Genomic DNA, 22,731 nt, shown 5'->3' on the forward strand with positions numbered 1-22,731 from the left:
ATTTCTTGAAGCGTGCCAAATATTGCATTCTGTTTAAAGTCAACTATCTGTGTTTTATTGAACCTATTCACACTTGGTAGCTGACCAATACTATACTACAAGGCCACAGCCTAAGACAGTGGTCATCATACGTGATTGCATAATACTGCTGTAATAATTCAGACATTTTGTGGAGTGTGCCAAATATTCCGCTCCATTTAAAGTCAGCCATCTGTGTTTTATTAAACCTATTCACACTTGGTCGCTGACCAATACTATACTTCACGGCCACAGCCTAAAAGCGGTAATAATACAGACATTTTGTGGAGAGTGCGAAATATTGCACTCTATTTAAAATGATAAAAGCACGTGGCAAGGGACAGGGAAGTGGATGTGATGGTGATGGTGCATGCAGAGGCTGAGGCCATGGGCAAGATGAAACTGTGCCTGCTGAGGGAGCACAACAAACACCCACATTATGTCGACCTGCCTTCCTGTCCCAATTACTAGGGGGCCGCGGAACAGTACTGTTGAAGCCAGAGCAGTGTGAAAAGGTTGTTGGATGGATAGCAGATAATGCTTTCAGTCACTTTGCCACTACCACCACCACCCCCTGTCTTCCACACGGTCAAGTCTCAGTAGCTGGGAGTCTGAACTACATATTCCTCACCCTGATCCTCCTTCCTGATCCACCATGCAGAGTGCCCGGAGACGACTGATCCCACACTTGGACTCTCCGAAGAGCTATTCATCTTTCCATTTATACATTGGAGTCTCTCGCCTGGCCAGCTTCAAGCGGGGCAAGAGGAGCTCTCATGTAGCGATGCCCAAATATTTGAGCTGCCACGATCACACGAAGGTGATGGTGAGAAAGTGCAATTACTGTCGCAAGAGGTGGATGATGATGATGAGACACAATTGTCAGAAAGTCAGGAGGAGGACCAGGGTGCAGAAGTGGAAGACGAGTTGGTGGATGATTAAGTCACTGACCCAATCTGGCAAGGTGACATGCAGAGCGGGGACAGCAGCACACTGTAGGAGGGAGGCATAGCACCAAAAAAGGCAGGAACAAGCAGTTTGGTGGCCACAGACAGAAGGCGGCCTACTGTTCCCCGGAACACCAACACAATGGAAGATGCCAGTCCATCTGTTAAGTCATCCCGAGTCTGGTTCTTTTTTAAAGACTGTCCAGATAACCCCAAAAAGGCCATTTGCAACATCTGCCAGGCCATCATCAGCAGGGGCAGCAAAACTACTAGCTTGACCACCACCAGCATGCTCAGGCACATGACAGCAAAGCACCCGACTAGGTGGGTCAAGCGCCAGGGTCCAAAAACAGTGTCTGCGGGTGATACCACTGCTTGTTCCGCTATTGTGCATGCATGCCAATCCCCTGTCCATGGCGCAGGCGAAGATGCCTCCTGCCCTGCACCTGTTGTTGCACACTTGCAACCATCACTGTCACCGTACACGTCCTTGTCCCAGCACAGCGTTCAGTTGTCCCTATCCCTGTACTTGGAACAGGCACACTACTAAACTCAAACATTTCTCGAATGCTTGCACTTGAAGTGTTGCCTTTTAAGCTCGTGGAGACAGAATCTTTCCGCAACCTGATGGCTGCGGCCGTCCCTCTGTACTCGGTACCCAACCACCACTATTTATCCCGGTGTGCCGTCCCCGCATTACACAAGCATGTGTTCCAGAACATTAGCCGTGCCCTCAACAACGCAGTTACTGCGAAGGTCCACCTACCCACGGACACATGGACAAGTACTTGTGGCCAGGGAAGGTACATCTCGCTGACGGCACACTGTATGAAATGATCTCGATGGTCCAGATGGATGGAGTGGAGAATGGCTGGTTGATGGACACCCCATGCAAACACGGCTACGGCGCTAACAAGGAGGAGGTGGAGTAATGTTTTGGTCTGGAATCATGGGAGAGAGATTGTCGGCCCTTTTAGGATCCCTGAAGGGGTAAAGATGTACTCCATAATGTATGTTGAGTTTCTCAAACAGCACTTCCTTCCATGGTTCAAGAAGAAGAACCGTGCATTCCCCAGCAAGATCATTTTCATGCATGATAATGCCCCGTCTCATGCTGCACATAACACATCTGCATCTCTGGCTGCTATGGGCATAAAAGGGGACAAACTTATGGTGTGGCCCCCATGCTCCCCTGACCTCAACCCCATTGAGAACCTCTGGAGCAAGTGTCTATGATGGCGGGAGGCAGTTCACATCTAAGCAACAGCTCTGGGAGGGTATTCTGTCCTCATGCAAAACAATTGAAGCAGAAACCATCCAAAACCTGACAAATTCAATGGACGAGAGAGTTCAGAAGCTCCTTTCGAACAAGCGGTCCTATGTGAAAATGTAACATCACCTAGAATAAAGTTTTGAGTTGAAAACTGTTTGATTTCAGTTTGTAATAACCTGCTAATGCTTATAATTTCAAAAATGACAATTTTTTTGTTCTTTATTAAAATGAAAAGGTTGAAAACTCTGCTGTGCATTATAATTTGGAACATGCATTTTGAGTGCAGTTTGAGTTTTTTATTTTTTTAAAAATATACTGTTATCATAGGCAGTTTGTACAAAAGCCTTTCAATTGTACTCTAATAGTTATTTGACTGGAAAATTACAATGACTGCAATTCATATAGGTAATTTGGGAAAATCTGAGAAAATATTATTTGCATAATAATTTGGAACACAGTGTAGTGCAAGTCGGGACCCAGACGGACCCTGGGAAGGAACACGCACTCCTGATGCTGAGGATTGCGGGCCCTGGGTCAATCTACAGCCCCTGTATCTCCTCCTCTGCCTTAGCCTCCATCTTAGAAATGACCACATTAGTCGGAAGCTGGAAGCACTGCAGCACTGCCTCAGCCAAGCGGTAACAGGTACTGCTGAAGGTAATATGCTTAAGGGACAAAACGCACACCTCTGAAGAGTTGTTGACAGCTGTAAAAGAGCAGACAGATCTGTGGCTGTCACCGCTGAACCTACATCCAGACATGGTCGAGTCTGACAATGGCTGGAACCTTGTGACGGCTCTGAAGCTAGGCAACCTCACACACGTACCATGCCTGGCCCATGTGCTCAACCTAGTGGTTCAGCGGTTTCTCAATACCTAACCGGATATTTCTTAGCTGCTTGTCAAAGTATGCTGCATGTATGCCCATTTTTGAAAGTCAGCTACAGCTACCGCTGCCCTCGCTGTGCTTCAGCAGCATTTGCAGCTTCCATCTCACCGACTGGTGTGCGAAATCACCAACCTGAACCTTCCAGATGTTGGGAAGGATTTGTGAGCAGCAGAGGGCAGTTGTTGAGTACCAACTTCAACGCGCCCATCGGCATTCAGGTCAGGTTCAGCACATAAGAACTGAGGAGTGGGCATGGATGTCAGGCATCTGTGTCGTCCTCCAAAACTTTGAGGACTCCACCAAGATGGTGAGCGGCGATGACTCCATAATTAGCGTCACCATCCTGCTTCTCTCTCTTCTGAAATGCTCTCTGCTTACAATTAAAGAGGATGCATTGCAGACGCAGCACAATGAGATGGAGCAAGGAAGCATACAGGGTGATGCCACACAGCCCAGCCTCATCTCATCTCATCTCAATGCGGATTGGGAGCTAATACGGAAGAGAAGGAAGATCATGAGGAGGAACAGGAGTTGGTTTCCTGCACTATAGACGGTACTACCCACACAACATTCATAACGTCTGTTCAGTGTAGATGGCCTGAGGAAAGGGAGAATGAGGATGAGGAGGAGAGCATGGACAATCGTCCTCTTGTTCAGGACAGGTGTCACGGTGTCCACACTTTCCTTGTCTGCTATGTTACTATTGTGTGGAGGCTGTCAGTCTGTTTTGGTTTTGCTGAGTCGGTTCTGCAATCATCTGTGTTTACTTCCCTTGATTAGTTTTCCACTAAAGCATGCTAGCTCCTTCACCCAGTGTCAATTGTACACTTGCTATTGCCTGTGTAGGACTGATCTCTCTGTGCTCTGTGCCTGACTCAGCCTGACTATTTTCCCTTATCTGGATTTTGACCATTTGCCTGTTATCTTACTACTCTTTTGTCTGCTCCCTGTGTACTGCCTTGTCTTTCTGGCTTTCCTGACCCCAGCTTGTGTAGTGGATTACGTCTCTGACTTCTCCTTGTTGTACTGCGCCATTTTTCTGGATTTGACTTTGGATCATTTGACCTCCCTCTATTTATCCAGTAAATAGTACTTATGTAATATTTCTTTCAATAATATTAGTCTCTTCTCTCCTCTTCTGGGACTTTTATTTCTGTAGTGACTCGCGTCACATTACAATTGACCGTTAATTTTTTCTTTTTCCCACCAATGGATCCGTTAGGTACTTTATGTGATCAGGTGGCGAATCTGACTCAGTTAGTCCAGGATCTGGCCTTGGAACAACACAAATGTCACGGTGGCAGTGACCCAGTCCGTGGCCCCGGGCCATCAATTAATTAAAGGGTAAAAGTAAAAGGTGAATAAAGTTTTTAGAGATAATGTTCGTGACGCCACCTGTGGTATGCGGCTATATGGGGCCACCGCTGCGGTGCAGATCCTCTGGAGCTGGTGGTGACGCAGCAGAGTTAGTTCAGCTCTCCACAGGCAGCGCTTAGCTCCAGGGCAGTAGATGGTGATTTTATGAGGTATATGTTGTTGGTGCTGTGTAATGCAGGGCTGGTGATGGCGCAGCAATAATTCAAGGACACAGTGGGGTGCAGTCTTCAGGTTTTACTCACAATCAGTGTCCCAAGCCAGTAGCCTTGGGTCTTGTCGGGCGACGTGCAGTCCCCTGGACCCTATGCGTCCACCTATTTGGTGATGTAAATGTGGTTGTTGGCTGCAACTCCTTGAAAATGGAGCAACCTTCGGTTATCTAGCAGAGCCTGGTTGTTCTCTAGTAGTTAGGGGCCGGGTAGTACTCCCTCCTTACCTGAGAGTGAGGTACCACACCTCTGGGTTAGATGCAGTACCTCTGTGGCGACTGAACCCGCAGGGGCGCCACATATCCCCCCCGTTAAACACAGCACGTCCACGGGTTGGAACAGAGTAAAAACACATGTGTTTTAGACATACAAAATTGTTAGATGCATCACATAAAAGAACAATCTACAACGTTTTCTTCCCTTTATGGGGGGCACTTTCCTTGAACGTTACATGTTTCTATATAAAACTTTTTTAAATAACATTTTCTTTCACACATATAAAACATTTTTCATATAAACCATTTTTCAGCAAGCTACAGTGAGATCCATAACCGGGTGTTCACCTCACTGGTGAAGGTGCAAAGTGGGGGGACCCGTCCACAACAAACCCCCAACGTAGGCCCTGGGCATGGCTGCAGGGCATAACTGATCCAGTCGTTGGACCACGTCTTCCTCCACGCCAAACGGGTTTTTGTTCGGTGGTCTTGATAAAACCAACAAAAATCACCTGAAGAAGTGCTAACTATGTACAAATAAAGTTTTTTTGGCTGCTCACCGTCCACAACCTATGAGTCCTTGTACCTTTTACCGGGTACACTAAACACATGGATAAAGTTTTTAAACACACACAATAATTATTGCAATACCCTTCCGGGTAACTATATACAGTTCTTTGTTAAACTTTTTAAAGAAACCGTTTAGTAGTGGTGCCCGGGGAAACAATGGCTCACCACTAGAAGGCCCTGCTGGGTCATCAGCCTCAGGCGACAGAGGCATGTCCTCCTCCTCCACCACTCTGTGAACATGGAGGGCGTACCATCCACGCTCTCCTCTGTGACGGGTATGAGTAACTCTGTCTCCGGGGTACTTAGCTGCAGCCGGAGCAGAAGCTGCTTGTGGATGGTCAGGGTCAGCGACACCAGAAGTCAGGGGCATGTCCTCCGTGCTCGCCTTCTGCACATCAAGCGCGTACCACCACCTCTCTCCTGAGTATTGTGGTAACCAGGCCGCTCCTAGGATGTATGGCATAGACAGTGGCATTATGAGCGCTGCGGCAGCACCCGCTGCTGGAGCTTCTCCTAAGGTGGGCACCTTTCTTCCGCCCCTAGTTCACCCTTGCCGGGGTAGGACTCATCTCTTCAGATGCTTATGTTGTCACTCCTTGCACAGCCAGTTACCGAGACTGCTCTGCTGGTCACTGTACAGCCGCACTCTTTCTGCTCAGCTTCTCACACTTGTGTTGTATTCACAGAGCTGCAACAGCTGGGATGGATGGGATCACACATCACAGAGCTGCAGCTGCTAGATAGATGGGATCACACAGCCCTCTGCAGGGGGAGGCGACAATCTCCCCCCTCAGTCTGATGCAAAGGGGAAGGCTGGCACCTTTCAGCCTGAGTGACAGACAACTCTAGTACAGTCTATGCAAGGGGAGGGGCCTATTTTGGTGGTGTTTGAGGGTCCGCCCATGATAGGACACCCCAAATATCATTAACTCCGCATGTGCTACAGTAATGGCTGCGGTTTATACAGTTATACACAGTCTTTGTGGCACACAGGACCCGGTGTAATGGGTCGGTTCATCCTGTTCGTGACGCCAAGTTGACGCGCCCCCTGGGCCATTGGATACTCGGTAGCCGGGCCGGTCGGTGCTGGGGATGTCACGGTGGCAGTGACCCGGTCCGTGGTCCAGGGCTGTCAATTAATTAAAGGGGAAAAGTAAAAGGGAAATAAAGTTTTTAGAGATAATGTTCATGACGCCACCTGTGGTATGCGGCTATATGGGGCCGCCACTGCGGTGCAGATCCTCTGGAGCTGATGGTGATGCAGCAGAGTTGGTTCAGCTCTCCACAGGCAGAACTTAGCTCCAGGGCAGTAGATGGTGATTTTATGAGGTACATGTTGTTGGTGCTGTGTAATGCAGGGCTGGTGATGGCGCAGCAATAATTCAAGGACACAGTGGGGTGCAGTCTTCAGGTTTTACTCACAGTTGTTCAAGACTCCAGGTTACAAGGGCCAGTGTGTAACCTCCAACGTTGTCCTGTGTCCTCCGGGGAAGGGGTTCAGCAATCTCTCAAGTTTCTCAAAAGTACTTAAACGGGACCCCGTTCTGTGTGCCTTTCCCGGTCGTCTTCCCTGCGCTGACTCTCATCCTCCTGCCCTGCGCCTCACAATCAGTGTCCCAAGCCAGTAACCTTGGGTCTTGTCGGGCGACGTGCAGTCCCTTGGACCCTATGCGGCCACCTTTTCAGCGATGTAACTGTTGTTGTTGGCTGCAACACCTTGAAAATGCAGCAGCCTCCAGTTATCTAGCTGAGCCTGGTTGTTCTCCACTAGTTAGGGGCCGGTCCCCTCTGCGGCCTGATCCCTCCACGTCCGTGTAGATTCGGGTGCACGGGTGGCTTCCTGCACTCACCGTGCCCCTGGGATCCCCTCTGTCTCTGGAGCCTTCCCTCTGCTCCCGTCCTTTCTCACTCTCTCCTAGGCCTCTCAGACTAGGCCCGACTCCTCTCTCCACTCAACTCCTGCTCCAAGCATTGGAACCAGGAGCCTGGACTCTCCTACACTGCTCTCCTGAGCAGGACTGGCTCGGACTGAACTCCTTCTAGATGGTTCCCTTCTTTCTTATACTCCTTCTGACGGTGCTCCCCTGATTTACCTCCTCTACCCACACCCACTACATGCTTCCCCCTCTCTTGGTTCCCCCCCTTCCAACCAGGGACAGGGCTCAGCAGTGGATCGGTGCATCTTGCCCCTTCTGCTGGTCTGGAATGGTGTAGTGTTGGATGTGGATGTTTGGGTCCCGGGTAGTACTCCCTCCTTACCTGAGAGTGGGGTACCACACCTCTGGGTGAGATGCAGTACCTCTGTGGCGACTGAACCCGCAGGGGCGCCACATTTACTGCTTCTCAGAATCTTTCCTTTCCAACTGCTGTCATGACTTCTGAACCATCTGGTGTATCTTTGAGCCCCCTGAACTGGCTATAGCACTCCCTGACAAATTTTCAGGGGAGAAAGATCAGTTCAGAATTTTCAAAGAGCATTGTAAATTATTGTTTACCTTGCGCCCTCGGTCATCAGGGAATGAGTCACAGCGGGTGGGAATTATAATGTCACTTCTGCCGGGGGGGTCCCCAGACGCTGACACTTTAGGACAGATCTATGACGAACCTGACAGGGTCAAGGTGGCAGAGTCAAGCATCATGAACCTGACACAGGGGAACCGCACAGCGGAAGACTATTGTTCTGAGTTTCGTCAGTGGTCTACTGAGGTCCTGTGGAATGACGCGGCTCTCAGGTGCCAATTCCTCAGGGGTCTTTTGGAGTCTCTAAAGGATGCTCTGGCTCTGCATGCTCCACCTCTTTGTTTGGTGGAGGCCATGACTCAGGCTATCCGCATGGATTGGAGGATGCGGGAGAGACGCAAGGTTCAACAAGAGGTTCCATTTTGTCCAACGGGCCCGGGTCGTTTACCTGAGATAGAACCTATGGAGGTTGGAGCTGCCAGCTCAAGGGTTAAGGAGAGGAGACGCCGTCTGGAACTTGGACTTTGTCTGTATTGTGGCCAAGCTTGGCATCTCTTAAAGGATGGACTGGCACGACCTGCAACGAATAAGCCGCCGGGAAACGCCTAGGTCTGGGTGATTGTCGAGGAGGTCACCCAGACTTACAGGTACCCTTTTACTCCTCCAATAAAGTGTTGTTGAATGCTGAACTTCTGTTTCAAAAACAGTGTCTGTCAACATTTGTCTTTTTTGACTGTGGATCCGCGGCTAATTTCATTGATTCGGGACTTGTTCAGTAGTTAGGATTAGGGACAATTAAGCTAGAAGACCCTATTCAAATCGTGGCTATTGATAGAACACCGTTGCTAAAAAATCTGGTTCAGTTAGTTACGGTGGAGTTCACACTCAAGGTGGGGTCACTTCATACAGAATTTATTTCCTGTTATGTCTTGGATAATTTACCTGCTGGGATTGTGTTGGGTCTTCCTTGGCTGCGTATGCATAATCCGATCATTGTTATCAGAAAGATATTGTCAAATGGGACCCTTATTGTATTGAAAGATGTCTTAAATCTGTGCATGCTTGCTCCGTTAGTCTGGAGGGTCTTCCGGAATACCTGAAGGACTTTGGAGATGTTTTTTTGGAAATAGAGTCTCCTCACCGTTCCTATTACTGTGCTATTAATCTCATTCCTAATGCCAAATTACCCAAAGCTCGCTTCTATAACTTGTCTGGCCCTTAGCGGGCAGCTATGAAGGCTTAAAGGCTTATATTAACGAAAGTTTATGGAAGGGACATATTCGTCCTTCCTTATCGCCGGTTGCCGCCGGATTCTTTTTTGTTAAAAAAAAAAGATGGAGGTCTCCGTCCCTGCCTCGATATCCGAGAATTAAACAAGATAACCGTTAAAAATACTTATCTGCTTCCACTTATCCCCGATCTATATAATCAGCTTTCGGGGGCCAAATGGTTTTCCAAACAGGATCTCAGAGGGGCATATGATCTGATACATATTCGTGAGGGTGGAGTGGAGAGTGGAAGACAGCGTTTTTAACCTCTAAAGGTCTTTTTGAAAACCTCGTCATGCCTTTTGGGCTAACAAATGCGCCCGCAGTCTTTCAGAATTTTATAAATGATATTCTCTCTGATTATATTGGGAGATTTATTGTGGTTTATTTAGATGATATTCTAATTTTTTCACCTGATCTGGATATTCATTATAAACATGTCCGTTTGGTTCTGCAAAGCATAAGAGATAATTGGTCGCCAAGATTGAAAAATGTACCTTTTCTGTTCAAGAAATATCATTCTTGGGTTTCGTTGTGTTAGCCTCCGGGTTTAAGCTGGATCATGGGAAGGTTCAGGCCATCATTGATTGGGTTCATGCCATCGAACTTAAGGCTCTGTAGCACTTTTTAGGGTTCGCTAATTACTACAGAAAATTTATTAAAGGTTTTTCTCAGATCGTTAAGCCTCTTATGGACCTCACTTGCAAAGGGGCGTAGCTAAATGTTTGGTTGTCAGAAGCGGTCGGGGCTTTTGAAAACTTGAAGAAATGTTTTATGTCTGCTCCTGTTCTTGTTCAACCAGACCTCCAGAGGCCATTCATTGTGGAGGTGGATGCTTCTGAGGTTGGGGTGGGGGCTGTATTGTCTCAGGGTCCTAAGGCTTTAATCTGCGTCCATGTGCCTTTTTCTCTAAGAAATTTTCTCCTGCTGAAAGAAACTATGATGTGGGTAATCGAGAGTTACTTGTTGTCAAATTTGCTATTGAAGAATGGAGGCATTTTTTGGAAGGAGCCGTTCATCTGGTCACCGTGGTGCCATCACAAGAATCTAGCGTATATCGAATCTGCTAAGCGGTTAACACCTAGACAGGCCAGATGGTCTTTATTTTTTTCAAGATTTAATTTTTCTATTACGTTCAGACCTGGGTCTAAGAACGTGAGGGCGGATGCCCTGTCTCGTAGCCTTGATTCTGTGTCTCCTCCGGAGCCTCCTTTTTCCATTCTTCCTCAGGGTATAGTTGTGGTCATGGTTTCTTCTCGCTGGAAGCTGAAATCTGAACTGCTCAGTCCTTGGCTCCTTCCAATACTCCTGAATGCAAGTTGTTTATCCCTGTGTATCTCAGATTACGCCTTTTGCAAGAATTCCATGATTCTGTGTTGAGTGGTCATCCTGGAGTTACTGCCACCCAGAAGGCGGTTGCTAGACTCTTTTTGTGGTCTGCTATGCAAAGGGATATTAAAGATTTTGTGTCTACTTGTGAAACTTGTGCACGTTCCAAAGTGCAACATTGCTGGCCGGCTGGGGAATTGGCTCCTTTGCCCATTCCAGAAAGACCATGGAGTCATTTGTCCATGGATTTCATTTCCGTTTTACCTCTGTCTGGGGGGATGACTGCTATTTGGGTGGCAGTCGATCGATTCAGCAAACAGGCTCACTTTGTTCCATTATCTGGGTTACCCAATTCTGAGACTCTCTCCAAACTGTTTATTGCTCATGTGGTATGATTGCATGGGATTCCTCTTAATATTGTATCTGATCGGGGAGTACAATTCGCTTCTAGATTTTGGCGGGCTTTCTGAAGAAGTTTGGGTATTGATTTGTCCTTTTCCTCTGCTTATCATCCTGAAACTAAGGGTCAGACCGAAAGGACCAATCAGCCTTTGGAACAAATTTTAAGATGTTTTGTCGCCGATCAGCAGGAGAATTGGTCATCCTTTCTTCCTCTGGCTGAGCTTGCCTTTAACAGTCGGGTTAATCTGTCCATGGGGCCCTCGCCATTTTTCTGTTATTTTGGGTTTCATCCTCATTTTGGTGAGTTCTCCAGGATAAGTTCTGGGTGTCCTTGGGTAGATGTAACCATTCAAGAGTTGGGGGGTGTCTGGAGGGAGGTTAAAAAGAATATTGGGGTGGCTCAGCATCGGCAGAAACAAAAAGCTGATAGGAGACGCTCGTCAGGTGCCGCCTTCAAGGTGGGAGATAAGGTATGGCTATCCTCTAAGAATATTAGATTGAAGATGCCCTCTCCAAAGTTGGGTCCTAGATTAATTGGTCCATATGAGATTCTGGAGGTGGTCAATCCGGTTTCCTTCCGATTACGACTCCCTCAGTCTTTCCGTATTCCTAATGTGTTCCACAAGTCTTTGTTCAAGGAGTTTGTTCCCCCTGTTCTGTCTCCCTCGCCCCCGCCTCCTCCGGTGTCTATTGAGGGAAGCTTAGAATATGAGGTACAAAAGATCATTGATTCCCATATGGTTCGGAATTCCCTTCAATATCTTGTACATTGGAAGGGGTATGGACTTGAAAAACGGTCCTGGGTTCCGGCTCATTCTGTGAGGGCTGATCGGTTGGTCCAGGCCTTTCATCGGCAGTTTCCTGGGAGACCTGGGGGTCCGGTGGCCCCCCATTGAAGAGGGGGTACTGTCACGGTGTCCACACTTTCCTTGTCTGCTATGTTACTATTATGTGGAGGCTGTCAGTCTGTTTTGATTTTGCTGGGTCGGTTCTGCAATCATCTGTGTTCACTTCCCTTGATTAGTTTTCTACTTAAGCATGCTAGCTTCTTCACCCAGTGTCAATTGTACACTTGTTATTGCCTGTGTAGGACTGATCTCTCTGTGCTCTGTGCCAGACCCAGCCTGACTACTTTCCCTTACCTGGATTTTGACCATTTGCCTGTTATCTTACTACTCTTTTGTCTGCTCCCTGTGTACTGCCTTGTCTTTCTGGCTTTCCTGACCCCAGCTTGTGTAGTGGATTACGTCTCTGACTTCTCCTTGTTGTACTGCGCCATTTTCCTGGAATTGACTTTGGATCATTTGACCTCCCTCTATTTATCCAGTAAGTAGAACTTATGTAATATTTCTTTCAATAATATTAGTCTCTTCTCTCCTCTTCTCGGAATTTTATTTCTGTAGTGACTTGCGCCACACAGGGAAGACTTGGCTGGTGGCAGTGTGGCACACATGGCTGACTTTATGTTCCGCTGCCTTTCCCGTGACCCTCGCATTGTACTCAGTAATTACTGGTTGGTCACACTTCCAGACATATGCTACAAGGAGAACTTTCTATCTCTCCTTCCCGTGGCGGAGAGGTCTAGTAAAATGTTGCAGTACCAGAATGCCCTTGTTGAGGAATTATTAAAAAAATTCCCATCTGAAAACGCTGGCGGCAGAGGTCACCGTTCCTTGGACAATCAAGGAGTACAGGGAGGGAGACACAAATACGATGCAGCAGAGGCAGAGAAACACTGTCAAAGGTGTTGGACAGTTTTCTCAGACCCTCTCAGCGCCCAGGCCCTGATGCACGTGGTATTCTGAGAAGGAAGGAAAAATTTTGGAAGATGCTGAAGGAGTACCTTGTCAGCTGTACCAACATCCTCTGTGATTCCTCTGTGTCTTATAATTATTGGGTATCCAAGCTGTACACTTGGCAAGAACTGTCTCTCTACGCCTTTCGAGGTCCTGTCCTGCCCTGCCACTAGCGCTTTGTCTAAGCTGGTTTTTAGTGCAGCCAGGGACATTATAATTGATAGGCACACCCGCCTGTCAAGTGAAAATGCTGACAGGCTGCCTCTTATAAAAATGAACAAGGGCTGGATTGGGCCAGACTTCTCAACACCACCGGATGATAGCAGCGGAACAAAGTCAAATCCAGTGGCTTATTTTGGGGGGTCTATTCCCATGCACCTCTTCACATCCAGACATGGGTATACGCTTCCTGATTTTTTTTTTATTTTCTCTTGTCCTCCTCATCCTCCACCACCATATCACCAGGGTCACCAAGATGCAACACCCACATAATTTTTTTGTAAGGGTCTTTATGATGCTGATGGGAATTTTTTTTAGAGACCTATCTCTAACATTCTGTATGTTATAGTGTATGTTCTATTCATGCATACCCACCAAGGGTAAATGTTCTTCAACCCATGCACTTTGTGTATGGGCATTTCCCAGTATAGGAAACCCATTCCTTAACAATAGTAACACTTTATAATGAGGACCTCCTGTACTTCTCTTTAAAGGGGTATTGGAGTGCGTCCAATTTTTTGCCAGCCCTTGCAGTTACTGAATGGGCATTACCAGTATAGGAGACTAACTGCTTTATAATAGGAACATTATTTTACTGAGGCCCTCCTCTATGTCTTTTCAAATGGGTATTGGAGTGCGTCCTAATATTTGGCAGCCCTTATAGTTACTGCATACGCTATAACAATGTAGGAAACCCTCTCCTTTATAGTGGGAAATTATTTTTTTAAATCAGGCCTTCTATGTGTCTTCAAATTGGTATTGGGATTTTTCCAAAATTAAGGTAGTCCTTTCTGTCACTGCATCAGCAATAACTGTATAGCAGAGCCGATCCTTTATAATGGGAATTTTTTTTACTGAAGCCCTCCTCTATGTGTCTTCAAATTGGTATTGGGGTTTTTCCAAAATTTAGGCAGCCCAGCCGTTGCAGTCACTACATACCCCACTATAGTATAGCAGAACCTCTCCTTCATAATGGGAACAATTTTTTAACTGAGGCCCTCCTCTATGTGCCTTCAAATTGGTATTTGGATTTTTCCAAAATTTAGGCAGCCGTTGCAATCACTGCATAGGCAATAACTATATAGTAGAACTGCTCCTTTATAATGGGAACATTTTCTTTACTGAGGCCCTCCTCTGTGTCTTCAAATTGGTATTGGGGTTTTCCTAAAATTTGGGCAGCCCATTCAGTCACTGCATATGCAATAACAGTGTAGGAGACCCACTCCTTAATAATGTAAACAACAAATCTTAGCCAGCTGATGGCCCTGTAACAATAATGAGGGTTGACTGCTAACCCTTTAACAATAGTAAGGGCCGCCTGATGGCCCTATAAAAATAGGCTTTGTGACTTTCAGAGTCCCTCCTTCATAAATGAAGCAGGATGTGTCTGATCATGTCCCACATACCACATGAGCAGATAAGGTAGTAAAATGTTAAAGTGACATTTACCAGTGAAGCTATTTTTCAACGTTGAAAGCAATGCATAAACGCATCAATAACACTACGTGTGAACTTAGGCCAAGGTGTGGAGGAGCATTTTTTTAGGAGAAAATAGTAATCCTGGAGGTGCTCCCGTGTGGTAGTAATCCTGGAGGCGCTCCCGTGTGGATATATGGAGATCCCCGTACCAAAACTTGTTTAAATCTGTAGGTATGTGCTAGTACCACAAATCCCAGTCGATTTTTTTTTATAAAAAGTTGCGACTATTTGACAGTCATCTGTTATTATGACTTTTGAAATGTTTTTATTCTTTATAAAAAATGTTTTTATTTTTTTATTGAAAACTTTAAAAAAAAAAAATGGACTGGGATTTGTGGTACTAGCACATACCTACAGATTTAATCAAGTTTCAGCATGGGGATCTCCATATAGCCACACTGGAGCACCTCCAGGATAACTATTTTCTCCTTCTTACACGTGGAATCCATTGTCGGGCAAGAGCAAGGGAATTTCCATGGTTCCTTGATGAGCTGCATACCATCATTGGCGACCCTACCCAAGATACAAAACTTATACCAGAGTTGTGCTTTGTCTAGCACAACCAGCTCAGGTGAACATGTACATGTTATATTTTTTTTCCTACATTTGAATCTATTTATTGTTCTCAGGAAGCGCTCCCTTTCTGTCCCAGTCTTTTTCCTGCTCAGATACCTAGGAGCATTTTTTTGGAAGGGTTATTTATTTTCCTGTTTATGCAAGTCATTATGCTGGAAAGGATGTTCCTTAACATTTTTTCAAGGAAAATCTATTTTAGTTTTGTTTTAGTATGTTTAATTGTGAGTCTGTAAAAGTGGTATAATACCTGTGACAACATTGTTCACAGCAGTGACCTGGGAGTCAGAGATGCTTCTGACTCGCCCAGGGGGATATGGGGGACTCGTTACCCAGGCCTTTACCTTCTTGGGATGTCATGGCGGTCGGCTCCCGGGCCCGTACCCTGGGGTCACTCTTTAAAAAAGGGGTTTGTTACTTGAAGGGATGAATAACAGTTTTATCTCATGACGCCACCTGTGGTTCCCGGTAATAGGTACCGGCGCTGCTGCCGACCTCTGGAGCAGATGTTAAGGCAGCTGGGTTGATGCGGCTCTCCACAGGCAGAGCACAGCTCCAGGGCAGTGTAGGTGCAGATGGTGATGCTGGGCGTTGTAGTGCAGGAGCGATAACGTGGTAGAAATAACTGACAGAAACAGTGGGGTGCAGTCATCCGAGTTTACTCACAGTTATTTAGGTTTCTCAGGTGGCACTATACAGCTGACAGTCTCCCATGTCACGCTGCGTTTACCAGGCAGGGGTTCAGCACTCTCCCAAGTATTTCAAGAGCACTTAACGGGACCCCTTTCTGTAGGTTCCTTTCTTGGCCAACTTCCCGCGCTGGGTCTCTTCCTCCTGCCCTGCGCCCCACCACACAAAGTCCCGATCAGGTACCTTGAGATCCCTCTGGGCAACTTGAAGTTCCCGGACCTCGCTTGGTGCCCTTTTCGGCGGCTTAGGTGTGGATGTGGCAACTGCACCTTGAAAGTGCAGAAGCCTCCGGTTTTCTAGCTGAGACCTAAAGTAACTCGGCTAGTCCAGGGACCGCTTCCCTTCTTGTGGACTGATCCCTCTGACACCTGGCAGATTCGGGCGTACAGGTGCCGTTCTGCACTCACTGTACCCCCTGGGATCCCTTAAGTTCCTGGAGCCTTCCTCCCTAGCTCCCACTCCTCTCTCAGTCCTGGGCATGACAGGCAGAGCCTGCCTCCCGAGCAGACCTCCTGAAGAACCTCTGCTCCCTTGGTCCTCACTCTCTCTCTCTCCGTTCGTTCTCCCCCTAAAAAGATGGCTTCCCTATATATATCTATATCTTCAAGTGCTCCCCTGTACTGCGTCCTCCACCCACACCCACTACTGGTTCCCCCTCACTTTTGGTTCCCCCCACTCCAGCCAGGGACGGGGCAGCAAAAGAAGTGCATATTGCCCTTCCAGCCGGCCTGGAGTAGTGTAGTGTTGAATGCGGGAGTTAGGGTCCCGGGCAATACTCCATCCTTACCTGAGAGAAGGAGATGCCACACCTCTGGGTGAGGTGCAGTACCTGTGTGGCGACTGAACCCTCAGGGGTGCCACATACCCCCCTGGCAAAACACAGCACGTACGCGGGCTGGAACAGAGTAAAAACACGGTATATTACAGACATGCAATTTTTAGATGCATCACATATAAGATTATAAACAAACGCTTTCTTCCCTTTATGGGAGGCACTTTTTCTTAAACGTTACTGGTTACTTGTATCAAAACATTATAAAACTTTCTTGAAGTATATAAAACATTTTTCATATAAGACATTCTTCTTAAAGTTACAGTGAGTCCCATAACCAGGTGTCCATCTCACTGGTGAAGGTGCAACATGAGCAGCATGAGGGACCTGTCCGAAAACCCTCAATGTAGGCCCTGGGCGTGGCTGCAGGGCCTAAGTGGTCCAGGTGTTGGACCACGTCTTCGGCCACGCCAAACGGGTATTTGTTTAGTGGTCTACTTAATATAAAACCAATAAGGGGCACTTTAATAAGTGCAACTATTTACAATGGACAGTTTTTGGCTGCTCACAGTCCTCAGCCTACAAGTCTTTATGCCCTCACGGGTAACTAAATGCACACTTTTTAACTTTTTCAGTTCACACACATATAACTGTTTGTACCCTTACGGGTAACTTATTCACAATGTTCAGTCCCACTTACTGTTACTTAGTAGTGGTGTCCCCGCCGGGGGTATGCTTGGGTCTTGCAGGCTGACCCAGCCGGGTCAGCTGCCTCTGACTGCGGGGGCATGTCCTCTTCCTCCTCAACCACGCGGTACACCTGGAGGGCATACCACCCGCGTTCCCGTGGTGTCTGGTGTAAGTGACAGGGTCACCGGGGTAAAGGTTCCTGTCAGGGTGGCCCTGCTCGAGGTGGGGCTCGACATCTCGCCGATTGACAAAAATATCCCGATCAAATTGTGGATCCTGGATAAAGCCCCATCAGGCCTCCAGGTCAAATTTAACTATTAGTCCCTCCACACGGGAACTGGGCTGGACGGATTCTGACTGGCGGACTTGAGCTTTGGCAGCCTTGTTCCGGGCCTCCATTTGCTCCCAGCGCACCCGCCGGGTGCGCCGTTCCTTCGCCAGCTGCAGGAGTTCTTGTTTGCAGAATTCCTCCCTCTGAAGAGCTTGGGCCTGGGTCTCCTGCGGGAACCCCATGAGGTCCCCCTCCCGGTTGTCCCGCCTAAATTCTTCTCTTTCTTGGTGGGCAGCCGGGGGTGCTGGTGCAGGGATTAGAGGGGGTTCTTTCTGGTCCTCATATTTGGCGGACCAGTCAAAGGAGGGGACTCCGTACACCCACTCGGGTGTCGGGGCTGGCGGTTCTAGGAGGGAGCCGAGTAGCAGGTCCGCGGAGTCGGCGCCCGGGGTTGGAGGTTCCGGGCTCAGAAGTTGCTCTAGGGCGTACACACCCAGGTACGGAGGGTTCTGCAGGTGGCCCAGGAGCAGGTCAGCACTTTCAGTGCCCGGGACAGGGGAACTTCTCCTACCTGCTCCTGTGTTGCACGCGGCCTTCTGGCGCTCATCAGGCTCCGCCGGGGCTGGGGTGCCGCTGGTGACAGGCAGCGCTGGCTGCCGCCGGGCTGCTATCTTCACCAGCAGCTCCTCTTTCCACCTTGCAACTGCTGCCTTCTGGGCCTTCTACACTTGCTGGCTCAGCTCCTGCACTTCGGCTTGGAGGAACTCGGCGTCCTCCGGGGACAGTTTGGATATTTCTCCCTCCAGGGTGAGGGGGGTCTCCTGTCGCTGCAGACCAGGGGCGGATGCTCGATCCTGGCTTCCGTCCATATTGGCTGCCGGGTGCGGTCTGTCTAGACTGGTTAAGACCACACCCTGTCTCCACTGCTTCTCTCCTCCCCCTCTCCCCTTTCGGGGGCGGTTCCATGGCAGCCTATTGTCGGTCACTCCTAGGGGCGGCCTCCCCACTTTGATAGACACATCTACATACATGGTCACTGTTGCTTGGGGCGGGCCTCGCTTTTGGCACCACTCTGGGACCCGGCCCACGATGGGAGGTGATTTTTTGTTGTCTTTGAGAACACACATAATGGCGCCCGTTCTTCTTGGGCGGGCGCCACATTCAGTGAAGAAAAACAGTCTCTAGGCGCACAATACCCAATGATAACGGGTTTGTTTGAATCCTGTTCATGACACTAGGAAGAGATGACTCGCCCAGGGAAATATGGGGGACTCGGTACCCGGGCCTTTACGGCGGTTGGTTCCCGGGCCCGTAATCTGGGATCACTCTTTAAAAAAGGGGTTTGTTACTTGAAGGGATGAATAACAGTTTTGTCTCGTGATGCCACCTGTGGTTCCCGGTAATGGGTACCGGCGCTGCTGCAGACCTCTGGAGCAGATGTTAAGGCAGCTGGGTTGATGCGGCTCTCCACAGGCAGAGCACAGCTCCAGGGCAGTGTAGGTGCAGATGGTGATGCTGGGCGTTGTAGTGCAGGAGCGATAACGTGGTAGAAATAACTGACAGAAACAGTGGGGTGCAGTCATCCGAGTTTATTCACAGTTATTTAGGTTCCTCAGGTGGCACTATACAGCTGACAGTCTCCCACGTCACGCTGCGTTTACCAGGCAGGGGTTCAGCACTCTCCCAAGTATTTCAAGAGCACTTAACGGGACCCCTTTCTGTAGGTTCCTTTCTTGGCCAACTTCCCGCGCTGGGTCTCTTCCTCCTGCCCTGCGCCCCGCCACACAAAGTCCCGATCAGGTACCTTGAGATCCCTCTGGGCAACTTGAAGTTCCCGGACCTCGCTTGGTGCCCTTTTCGGCGGCTTAGGTGTGGATGTGGCAACTGCACCTTGAAAGTGCAGAAGCCTCCGGTTTTCTAGCTGAGACCTAAAGTAACTCGGCTAGTCCAGGGACCGGTTCCCTACTTGCGGACTGATCCCTCTGACACCTGGCAGATTCGGGCGTACGGGTGCTGTTCTGCACTCACTGTACCCCCTGGGATCCCTTCAGTTCCTGGAGCCTTCCTCCCTAGCTCCCACTCCTCTCTCAGTCCTGGGCATGACAGGCCGAGCCTGCCTCCTGAGCAGAGCTCCTGAAGAATAGAGATGAGCGGTGTTCGATAAGAACTGTTCGCCAATCTCAAATTCGAGCTGTTTTGGGCGGTGTTCGAGTTGTTCGACGAACCCGAACGATTTGCAAAAAATTCGGCTGTTCGAGGTTATGTTCAATAACTGTTCGTGCACCAAAAGCGTGTCCTGCATGTCTGGCGCTATTTTGAGCACCAATCATGCAGGGATTGTCTGCCACTCACTGTAATGCCACAGCCATGGTGGTTGTGGCATTACAGTGATTGCCCAAATCGATGGGAACAGTGCCAACAGTGAAACATGAAAAGCCGGCAATTCATCAGCGGCATACACCGGTGCCCGACAATTTAGAACCGAAAGAATAGAGCTTCACACATAGATTAGATAGATATAAACATGTCAGTCACATATATACGAACTACAGTGACAGTGTTGCTTACTGTACTTGTCATTTAGTGTAAAGGATTTATTAAAATAAATATTAGTGTTTTCATGCACCGTCTCTTTAAAAAAGCCGGCCGGCAATTCAGCAGCGGTACCCGACAATTTATAACAGACAGAATAGAACTTCACACATAGATTAGATAGATAGAAACATGTCAGTCACATATATATGAAGTACAGTGACAGTGTTGATTACTGTACTTGTCATTTAGTGTAAAGGATTTATCAAAATAATAATAGTGTTTTCATGCACCGTCTCTTTAAAAAAGCCGGCCGGCAATTCAGCAGCGGTACCCGACAATTTAGAATAGAAAGAATAGAGAATCACACATAGATTAAATAGATAGAAACATGTCAGTCACATATATATGAAGTACAGTGACAGTGTTGATTACTGTACTTGTCATTAGTGTTGAGCCACCCCCGTAGTGTTCGGGTTCGGTTCGGTTCGTCGAACACCGGGATGTTCGAGGAACTGTTCGTCGAACACCTTAGAACACCGTCGAACACCGTTAAAACCAATGGCAGGCAAACAAAAACACATAGAAACACATAGAAAACACCTGCAAAGGTGTCCAAAAGCTGACAAACTGCTCAGAAGACACTCTCTTTAAAAAAGCCGGCCGGCAAATTCAGCAGCGGCATACACCGGTACCCGACAATTTAGACAAGAAGGAATAGAGCATCACACATAGATTAGATAGATAGAAACATGTCAGTCACACATATAAGAAGCACAGTGACAGTGTTGGTTACTGCACTTGTCATTTAGTGTAAAGGATTTATTAAAAAAAAATATTAGTGTTTTCATGCACCGTCTCTTTAAAAAAGCCGGCCGGCAATTCAGCATCTGTACCCGACAATTTAGAACAGAAAGAATAGAGCTTCACACATAGATTAGATAGATAGAAACATGTCAGTCACATATATAATAAGTACAGTGATAGTGTTGCTTACTGTACTTGTTATTTAGTGTAAAGGATTTATTTAAAAAAATAATAGTGTTTTCATGCACTGTCTCTTTAAAAAAGCCGGCCGGCAATTCAGCAGCGGTACCCGACAATTTAGAACAGAAAGATAGAGAATCACACATAGATTAGATAGATAGAAACATGTCAGTCACATATATATGAAGTACAGTGATAGTGTTGGTTACTGTACTTGTCATTTAGTATTAAAATAAAGGATTTATTATTAAAAAAATTGGCGTGGGGTTCCCCTTAATTTTAGGCTCTAGCGGAGGTTAAGCAGACGGCTGGGGCAGATGTTTGAAGCCTGGGAAGGGGGTAATACCCACGGAGCTTCCCAGGCTACTAATATCAGCCCCCAGCTGAATACATAGCCTTTACTAGCTATTAAAATGGGGGACCCCCCCAAAAAAATGACGTGGGGTCCCCCCTAATTTAATAGCTAGCAAAGGCTAGGCAGACAGCTGGGGGCTGATATTAATAGCCCAGGAAGGGAGCCATGAATATTGGCCCCCTCCCAGGCTAGAAACACCAGCCGTCAGCCGCCCCAGAAATGGCGCATTCATAGGATGCGCCAATTCTGGCACTTAGCCTCGCTCTTCCACGCTGCCCTGGTGCGGTGGCAGGGGGTAATAGGGTTGGGGTTGATGTCAGCTTATAATTCCAGCTGACATCAAGCCCAGGTTAGTAATGGAGAGGCGTCTATAAGACACCCCCATTACTAACCCCATAGTCAAAGTTAAAAAAAACACAAACACCCAGAATAAAGTCCTTTAATTGAAATAAAGACACAATCCTTTATTGTTCTAAATTAAACCATACTTACCATCACGCCCATTCCAGCTGAAGCCAACGATCTCCTGCAATAAAAGAAAAATAATAAAGCAACCTCATCCTTACCTTTCCATGGTTCTCACGACAGCTTCAGCTCTGCTACATCGAGATGACAGGCTGGACCGCAGCAGAACGCTGCCATCCAGCCTGTCATCCCGCAGACACTGAGAAGCGCAGGCTTGCTTGCGCTGCTCAGCGTCTCTCTGTGACGACATCCAGATGAGCCGAGTTCATGTCCAATGAACTCGGCTCACCTCATGCACGTCACTGACAGCGTGGGAATATTCTCACGCTGAAGCGCTGATTGCAGGAGAATTTTCCCACGCTGTCAGTGACGTGCAGGAGGTGAGCTGAGTTCATTGGACATGAGCTCACCTCATGCACATCACTGACAGCGTGGGAGAATTCTCCTGCACTCAGCACTTCAGCGTGAGAATTTTCCCACGCTGTCAGTGACGTGCATGAGGTGAGCCGAGTTCATTGGACATGACCTCGGCTCATCTGGATGCCGTCACAGCGAGACAGTGAGGAGCGCAAGCATGCCTGCGCTTCTCAGTGTCTGCGGGATGACAGACTGGATGGCAGCGTTCTGCTGCGGTCCAGCCAGTCATCTCGATGTAGCAGAGCTGAAGCTGTCGTGGGAACCATGGAAAGGTAAGGATGAGGTTGGCTTATTATTTTTCTTTTATTGCAGGAGATCGTTGGCTTCAGCTGGAATGGGTGTGATGGTAAGTATGGTTTAATTTAGAACAATAAAGAATTGTGTCTTTATTTCAATTAAAGGACTTTATTCTGGGTGTTGTGTTTTTTTTAAATACTTTACTAGAAATTCATGGCGGTCATGTCTAATACTGGCGTGACCCCATGAATTTTGGGCTTGGGGCCAGCTGATAATACCAAGCTGGCCCTAA

General features: G+C 47.8%; 1 protein-coding gene across 4 annotated transcripts in view; it reads left to right on the forward strand.

The window, feature by feature from the left end:
- Positions 1-22,731, forward strand: part of LOC141161763 (uncharacterized) — a 647,860-nt gene that overhangs the window by 71,315 nt on the left and 553,814 nt on the right. Inside the window, exon 1 of one of the 4 annotated variants that reach the window (XM_073647080.1) lies at positions 3,624-3,679. The exons of the other annotated variants lie outside the window; for them this stretch is intronic. The gene's annotated coding sequence lies outside the window, so the exon portion shown is untranslated. Of the gene's footprint in view, positions 1-3,623; positions 3,680-22,731 lie in introns of those variants that run through there. 4 annotated transcript variants of the gene reach the window in all.

This window comes from Phyllobates terribilis, unplaced genomic scaffold, assembly GCF_046119375.1.
Source record: "Phyllobates terribilis strain yellow unplaced genomic scaffold, ASM4611937v1 Scaffold_1__5_contigs__length_1240528914, whole genome shotgun sequence".
Taxonomy (NCBI): domain Eukaryota; kingdom Metazoa; phylum Chordata; class Amphibia; order Anura; family Dendrobatidae; genus Phyllobates; species Phyllobates terribilis.